Source organism: Panthera tigris, chromosome B3 (genome assembly GCF_018350195.1).
Source record: "Panthera tigris isolate Pti1 chromosome B3, P.tigris_Pti1_mat1.1, whole genome shotgun sequence".
In the NCBI taxonomy this organism is placed as follows: Eukaryota; Metazoa; Chordata; class Mammalia; order Carnivora; family Felidae; genus Panthera; species Panthera tigris.
This window is the reverse complement of record NC_056665.1, coordinates 138,634,440-138,642,827: the sequence shown is the minus strand read 5'-3', so window position 1 is coordinate 138,642,827 and position 8,388 is coordinate 138,634,440.

The following is an 8,388-nucleotide window of genomic DNA, read 5'->3' as shown; positions in this document are numbered from 1 at the left end:
ATCCCCACATGCCCTTCCCTCTGCCTGCGATGTTCTTCCCTCACTTTCGCCGAAGCTCCTTCTCCTCTTCCAGGTCTCCTCCTCAGAGACGTCTCCTCGGACGCTTCTCTAAATTAAGCTGCTGGGGCGCCTGGGTGGCTCGGTCGGTTGAGCGATTTCCGCTCAGGTCACGATCGCAGGGTCGTGGGATCGAGCCCCACGTCGGGCTCTGCGCTGAGCGTGAAGCCTGCTTGGGATTCTCTTTCTCTCTCTCCTTCCGTCCCTCCCCCCCCCTCTCTCTCTCTCTCTCAAATAAAAATATAATGAAAATAAAAATAAATTAAGCTGCATCGTCAGCACCACTGTGTCCCCTGATTTTTCTGCATCACGGCTCACACTCTCTCCCCCCTCCTAGTAGACATCTCTACTCATATTTGTGTACTAATTATTTGGGGATTGTCTGTGTCCCCAGTTGGAATGCTAGCTGCCCCAGGGCAAGGGTTTTGTCTGCACTGTTCGTTGCTGTGTCTCAGGGACCAGTACAGTCCAGAATCCCCAGGGCCTGAGACAGAGAGAGAGAGAGAGAGAGAACGCGCGCACTAGAAGCAAAATATTCAAGACCAGTGGATGCTACGGGCTCACAACGGGCCCAGACGTCCTTTAGGAAAGTCTGTCCCTTCCCACGCCCTTCCAGAATGGCTAGGGTATCACGGGGCAGCTCGGAGCAGAGAAGGACAGGCATTTGCTCCCGCTCCCTGGCGAGTCTTGAACACAAAGAAATATGTCAAGGGGATTCAGAGGGTCTTGGGGTTCCATGGCCCCTTCATGAGATTTTGTTATGAATGAAGAATTAAAATTATACAATATCAAGGACCGTCAACACCAGAAAGGATTGCGGTCTGCCCTCTTCATGGAGTATTCGGAAGTGGGTTGGGAAGGCACACACATCCTCAGCTCTTGGCCCCCAGACTCCTGCTCCACTGAAAGGAGCCAAGGTTCCTTGGAAAACCGTCTGCTCCCGGGGCTTGGGCAGGAAAACAGAAGATGAACGTGGCATATCTCATTGGGCCGAAAAGGACAAAAGCACTCGGAGAAAGACAGATGACATCAAAAGGAAGCAGGAGGCAGTCAGAAGGGGCTCCCTCTGGCCAAATCTGGGACGGCTGAGCCATGACACAAATCCTGATAGTAATGGGCTACAAACGATTGAAAGAGATAATTCAAATCCATGGTCCATTCTGACATAAGAAATGAATGAAGGGGTGCCCGGGCGGCTCAGGTCATGATCTCCCGGTCCGTGAGTTCGAGCCCCACGTCAGGCTCCGTGCAGACAGCTCGGAGCCTGGAGCCTGCTTCGGATTCTGGGTCTCCCTCTCTCTCTGCCCCGCCTTCCACTGGGTCTTCCGCTTGCCCACGGTCTTGGGGAAGAGCCAGAACAAGTTCGGGGTTATCAAATCCTCACGGTAACCTCAAATGCCAAGGACGCTGGTTGGGTCCATCGGACGAAGGACCCCACCCATGAAGGATGAAGGGTTTGCCCAGGATTCTGCAGAAGGTAAGTGGCAGAACTAGCTGGGCTGAGCCGGGGGCCCTCCTAACACGGGGACAAGCCCAGGGGAGACTTGACAGGGAAGGAGGTCCGGGCGGAGGAAGACTCGGGGTACCACCTTGCAGAGTCAGGTCACAGGTAGGTGACCAGCCAGCTGCCTGAGGAATGATCTGAACTCTGACGGGCCTGGGTGCAAACGGTTGCTCCCATACTTAGGGTTATGTGGTCTTGGGCGATCTCCGTGACTTGCTTAAGCTCTGTGAGCCTCTGTATCCCCATCTATCAAATGGGCCTTAGTCCCACCATGAAGGACCTGGTGAAGGGCCTTAGTCCCACCAAGAAGGACCTGGTGAAGGACCTTAGTCCCACCAAGAAGGCCAAGTGCTGGCCCTGGCCCTTCTCACTCTTCATATGAAGGTTCATCTATGTATCCGCCACGGAGAGGGGACTAAGGACTGACATCTACAAACCCCCTGCAAGAATCATCTCCCTTCAGTCCACAGACGTGCATCGACGAGAGAAGCCGCGCAGAGCAGCCGGTAAGAATAAGGAGGCACACCGCTTTCTAATGGCTTCTTCGTTTTAGCTTCTTTGGGAATCAGAACGTTTCTCCCAGTTGAAACTTCAGAAACCAGAAGTTTCTCCCACTTACAATTAAGTGGCCGCGTTTTTTTCTTTCTTAGCAGAGCACATAAACAGTGCCTCGAACGAATGAGGGATGCCTTACATGTGACGCAACACGGCCACAACTATTACAACGTTTTTATTTAGTACTTTTTTTTTACGTTCCAGGCCCTGCGCTAAGTGTTTAATGGGCATGATCTCATTTAATTCTTAAATCAACGCCACGAGATAAATCTACTTACAGCCATTCCACCAAGGAAGGAATTAAAGCTTGAAATGATCAAATAGCTTGACAGAGTTACGTGCCTCGTGTATCAGTCAGGGTTCCGCAGAGAAAGATAATGGAGAGAGAGACAGATGATAGATAATAGACATATAGATGATAGGTAGATGGATGGATACCTAGATAGATGATAGATAGATAGATAGATAGATGATAGATAGATGATAGATAGATAGATAGATAGATAGATGATAGTTAGGAACTATCATCCCAGTTATGGACTTGGAATATGCTCTTCCCCAATTCACATGTTGACATCTAATCCCCGGGTGATGGTGTTAGGAGGTGGGGCGTCTGGGGTGATTAGGTCATGAGGGTGGAACCTTGTGACGGATTAGTGCCCTTCCAGGAAGAGCCCAAGGGGCTAGCCGCTCGCTCTCTCTGCCATGGAGAGGACAGGTCGCGGTCTGCACCCAGAAGTGTGTCCCCACCGGGACCCGACCACGCTGGCACCTTGATCTTGGTCTCCCAGCCTTCAGAACTGTGAGAAATACATTTCTGTTTATACACCACCCCGTCTATGGGATTCTATTACAGCAGCCCAAACTGACTGGTGCTTTCCACTCTGAGCCGGAGAGAATGATTTGATTTTTAAATGCATACACGTATCACAAAAGTCAAAATTAGAAGGAGAAACAGAATGAAATGCTCCGGCAAGATGACAGTCTGGGGGGCTAACGCCAGTTTCTTTTCTGTTAACTCACTTCCAATTCTTTCTGCTCCATTTAACCCAGTTTCTTCAAGCCGGGAGTCTCTGTTTTCTCATCGGAAAAACGGGACAGCAAAGCCACCCAGAATGCCAGAAAACGGACCCCTGGGATAAAGACTTACGCTCTTTCTCCATCCTTAAAAATCCTCCGGGAATAAGCCTCATGATGCCCTCCCCAGAGACACAGGACACATCAGACCAGACAGGACACGGCCCTTGCCCACCTCTCCCGGTGCACCTCATGCCATGTGTCCCCCACAGACACCCTCCCACCGCACCTCTTCCCAGGGCTCTGGCCACCCTCCCCAACCTCCCGCTCCCAGGGCTGGCCCCACCCTCCCCTACAGGTTTGGCCTTCCCCATCACCCTATTTATTACGACTTCCATCCCGTTTTCTTCTATCATTTATCAGTACATAATGCTTATCAACACTTTTTTTTAAATTTTTTAATGTTTATTTATTTTTGAGAGAGAGAGAGAGACAGAGCTCGAGCAGGGGAGGGGCAGAAAGAGAGGGAGACAGAGAATCCGAAGCAGGTTCCAGGCTCCGAGCCGTCAGCACAGAGCCCGACGCGGAGCTCGAACCCACGGACCACGAGATCATGACTTGAGCCGAAGTCGGACGCTTAACCCACTGAGCCACCCGGGCGCCCCTCATCAACACTTTTTAATTGTCCATATTTGTTGGTTTGCTTGTTTCTTGCCTGTCATTACTCAACAGACTGTAAGCTCCGTGGGGGAAAGGAACACGACTATTTGATTCTCTAGTTTCATCCCAGAGACCTTGCACAGTGCTTGGCAAGCAGTGGACCCTCAACTGGCTGAATAAAGAGAGTTTTTGTCACATGAATGTCCCAGGAGGCCACTGTCTCCACACCAAGCCCCTGTATTCCTCAGTTAGGAATACAGTTGCCCAGGTCTCCACTGGACCGAGTCCCAGGCATAAGTGTGTCATTTATGCCTTAAAATGGAAGCAGGGCATCGAGGACTTTTTCAGTGCTCCAGAGCGTGGGGCAGTTCACACATCCGCAAAGCGCTCGCACAGTGCAGGACCACGTTCAAAGCGACTCAGACACAGTTCATTGTCATTACCGCTCCGCTAAGTGGCTGCAGTGTTTAAGCCCCATTTTACAGATGTTTGTTTTCATTTACCTCCTTGCCAGGATGCTTTTCTTTGCTGAGGGAGGCGATGGAGGCCACCCTGGATGGAGCCCCCAGACTACTTCTAAGCCAGTAAATCTGCCTCCCTCCCGCACTTTCTTTCCACTTTTCCCAACTAGAATTTTCTGCGTCTCCCAAAAAGCTGAGACCGCGGGGAACACAGGGGTCGTATCTTTTTACTTTCTGTTGGGAACTGTGTCCCCCTCCCCAAAACAATATGTTGGAGACCCAGGCTCCTAGGACCTGTGACTGTGACCTCACTCGGGAGGGGAATTTTTCAGCTGATCAAGTTACAATGAGGTCATTACGTGGGAAGGAGGCCCCTACTCCAGTGTGACTGTGTCCTTATCAATGGGGGAGATCTGTCCACAGAGAAGCACACCGAGAAAGTGTGGCTTGAAGATAAAGGCAGAGGTCGGGATGGTGTGGGGACGAGGCAAGGATCGTCGAAGGTCTCCAGCGACACCGGCAGCCAGGAGAGGAATCTGAATAGACTCTCCCTCCTGGCCCCAGCAGGAAGCAACCCAGCCACCACCTTGATCTTGGACTTGAGGTCTCCAGACTGTGAGACACCAGTTTTGTTGTTGAAAACACGATGCATGTTGGGTCCATGCGCGACTTCTTTGCCTGGGGCACTGGCTCTCCTATCTGCCCTCCTTCGCTTGGGTTATCCCTCAAGGTCAAGGTGAGCTGGGCCTCTCCCCGTCATATGCAGACCGAATGATTTCTCCATCCTCAAGCAGCACGTTCTGGCATAGAAGCCTGTGACATCCTTTGACATCTCCTTGGCTTGACTGGTCCCTGGGCCACACCACCCTGGCTCCGATGATCAGTTCTGTCACCTCACGGCTCCCCTCCCCGCTCTGAAGCTGCCCAGGGATCTGGGTCTAGCCTGCCATTTCTCTTCAGCCCACCTTCCTTCCTGGTCTTCTAGAAACCAGACTGGGCAGGCTCCGCCCACTTCCCCATGGGCACGTATGGCTTCTCAGCATCCCACACCCAAGATGCGCTCGTTACGTTTTGAACACTGTGAGCAGAGCCCTTCTCAGCGCTTTACTTGAGAAGGACACTCACGTGAACAGTCCACATTTGAATGTCCCTTTAAAGAAATGATTTCAATTCCAATACTCGACGAGGCTGCAAACCCCTGGCAAGTGGGGCCGTGGGTCGAGTTGTGTCCCCACCACAGGGTCATCGCAGAGGGAATTAGTTAAGTGAGGATGAGGGCATTGAGGAGGGCGGGCCCTGAGCCGATAGGACTGCTGTCCTGATGAGAAGGGAAATACTGCCCTCACAGACAGACACGTGTGGAGAACTCAAGGGGAAGAGGAGAGATGTGTTGCCACAAGCCAAGAAACCGCCAGAAGTTGGGAGAGAGGCGTGAACGCACCCTTCCTGAGCGCCTTCCGGGGGAGCACAGCTTGCTGACGCTTTGACCTCGCACTCCCAGCCTGCAGAACCGTAAGACCACGGGCTCCTGTGGTTTACATCGCCAAGCCCGCGGTACTTTGTCACAGCAGCCACAGATAATGCGGCAGGTGATGTCGTCTCCGTGTTTCGGATGAGAAACAGAGGCTCTAAGGAAAGGGGCGGCCCAAGGCTCACGGCTGGCAGGAGGCAGAGTCGGGCGTGAACCCAGCCCACCCTGACTCTGGGCCCCCAGCAGCCGGAGGTGGTGGGAACCCGGTGCTTTGTGTGTGGTCTTCTGGGCCCAGATTTCACAAAGGGCCAGGGAGGCACAGCTCAGAGACTCCCTCCCGCGGAGCCCTGGTTAAGGGAGCGGAGGCCTGGGAGGCCGCTGGCCGCTATAATTCGCTGGTGATTAGCCTCAGAGAGAGCCTGCCCCTTGCTTGTGGTTTGGAGCCCTGCGTCACGCGCCTCGCTCAGGAAAGTTAAGGCCCATCTTGGGACGCCTCCTCTTGGTCGATCTGCTTCAGACAAATCCCTATGGAAAACATCAACTGGAATGTGGGAGGGCCCCCGTCTTCGCAGGACACTTTCTGTGTCTTTTAAGAACCAGCCCTCGAAAGGCTGCTGTCTGTCAGCTGCACACACAGGAGCCACAGTACGGGGACCTGGGGGCCGGGGCCGGGGGTTGGTTCCCCAATGCGGTGGCAAAACGTTCCATCCCAGAGGCTCATCCCTTCTCTGTCCCCTCCTCTCGCGGTCCCATGGGGTCAAGTCACACGCGGACAGGGGGAATTCTGAGAAAGTCTCTGGGTGAGATGGAATGGGCTGGGGCAGGGGGGTCAGGAGTGCCGCATTCTCACCCCTGCAAGCCCTAGTTAGCTGTGAGCCTCGTCTCCAACCAGGCATCACCACCTCGTGGGCCCCCAGCCATCAAGCACAGCAGGGCCAGGAGCCCATAGGGCCAGTGCGTCCTCTGCCTAAGCATCCCTCATCCTCAACATCTGACGGCTATTCCCCCAACAGACTGAGAGCTGTCGGTGGAAGGCTCGGCGCGTGGCCTCTTTTCGCTGGTGTGTTAGAAGTGACCCAAGGGACAGTCCCGCGGGCTGTCGCATGGTGGCCAGGGCTCCATCTGTAGCCACGTGGTGCTCGTCTGGGGTTGGGCAGGGCACCAGGGAGCTGCCTAACAACTGGGGCCACTAGTCACGGGTTCGAATCTTGACTCCGCGACATAATAGCTATGCAGAAACTGAAGTATGTGGCTTTACCTCTCTGTGCCTCAGTTTCCTCATCCATAAAAGGGAGAGAGTAAGTGACACACAGGAGCATTACGTGGCTCAAGTCCACATAAGCCGCTCAGAACAAGGTGGAGTCACCACGAGAGTTCGGTAAACGGCAGATCCTCCTGAATGGCTCATGCGTCCCCCTTCCTGCCTCCCCGGGTCAGAGTGCCCGGTCCACAACCCTGAGCTAAGGACTCTACCCCCACGGAGGAGCCTCCCTATTTATAAAACAAGGCGGCTGGATGAACCGACCACCATGCTCTCTTCCACCCTAAATTGCCCAGCTCTGTGGTGCGTTTCAGACGGCCACGTGGACAAAGTCCTCCCCACCCCCATCCCCATGCACAGGACTGTCCCGAGTCACTTCCAGCGCTGGGCAAGGAACCCACCAGAGTGAAGGGGCAGGGGGGCCATGGTGCAGAGACGTTTGTGCTCGGGTTTACAACTCATAGAAAACCTCTGCTTCACCACGCTCAGGTAAGCACCTTATTTATGCCCAGAAAGCCGTGTGGGGACATTTAGGACCAGCTCTGTAATGATGTCGCCTCCGACCGGTTGAGTCCCATCCTCCCTGCTCATTAGGGTGAATCTCTTGTTAGTGGTTTTGCAAGTTGGGGATGGAAAATAATCAGAAGCAGGTGGGTGGGCGCCTGCTCGCTCCCCTGTCTCAAGACTCAAGTGTAGACGGTTCACACTTCCTCCCAAAGCAGCCCCACGGCGCCCTCCCCCCCCCACCCCGTCGACCTCCCTCATGCCGGGTTTACCTCCTGTCCCCGGGCAGGTGGGGCAAACGCTTATCATCTGCCTAATTGTTCAACAGGATAATATGCTGGATTTCAAAATAATTAGGCTGATGGTAATGAGGGTTTGATGGTTTCTGTGCAATTAGACGGATGGACACAAACACTTTGTTTTTAACCTATGCTGAGGCTAATGACCTCAGGTGGGAATATGGCAGCACTGGATTTTGAAAGAAGGAAAAAAAAATATCCTGGGAACCTCAGAGAAAATAAATCACAGGGCGGGCCCTTTCCCGCAGATCTGTCGCTCTGGATACCTGACCAGATGTTCCCCAGACATCAGTAATGAGGGATTTCAGGCCAAAGAGAAGGCAGCGTCACAGGAGGCAGCTCAGTCCGGGTTTGAATCCGTTCTGCCACATTTATTGGCTCTGACCTGGAGCCAGTCACTTAACCCAGCTGCGCTTAGATCTTCATCTATAAAATGCAGACTATATGTGTGCTTCACTGGGCTGTTGTGAGATCCTGGCACACGATAAATGTGCAGTAAAGGTTTTGGTGGGGGCCCCAAGAGAGGGAAAGTTCAGTGTGAAAGTGTCAAGAAGCTAGACCGTGGCAGAGGCCAAAATGGGCAGTGAGTCCTTTCCAGC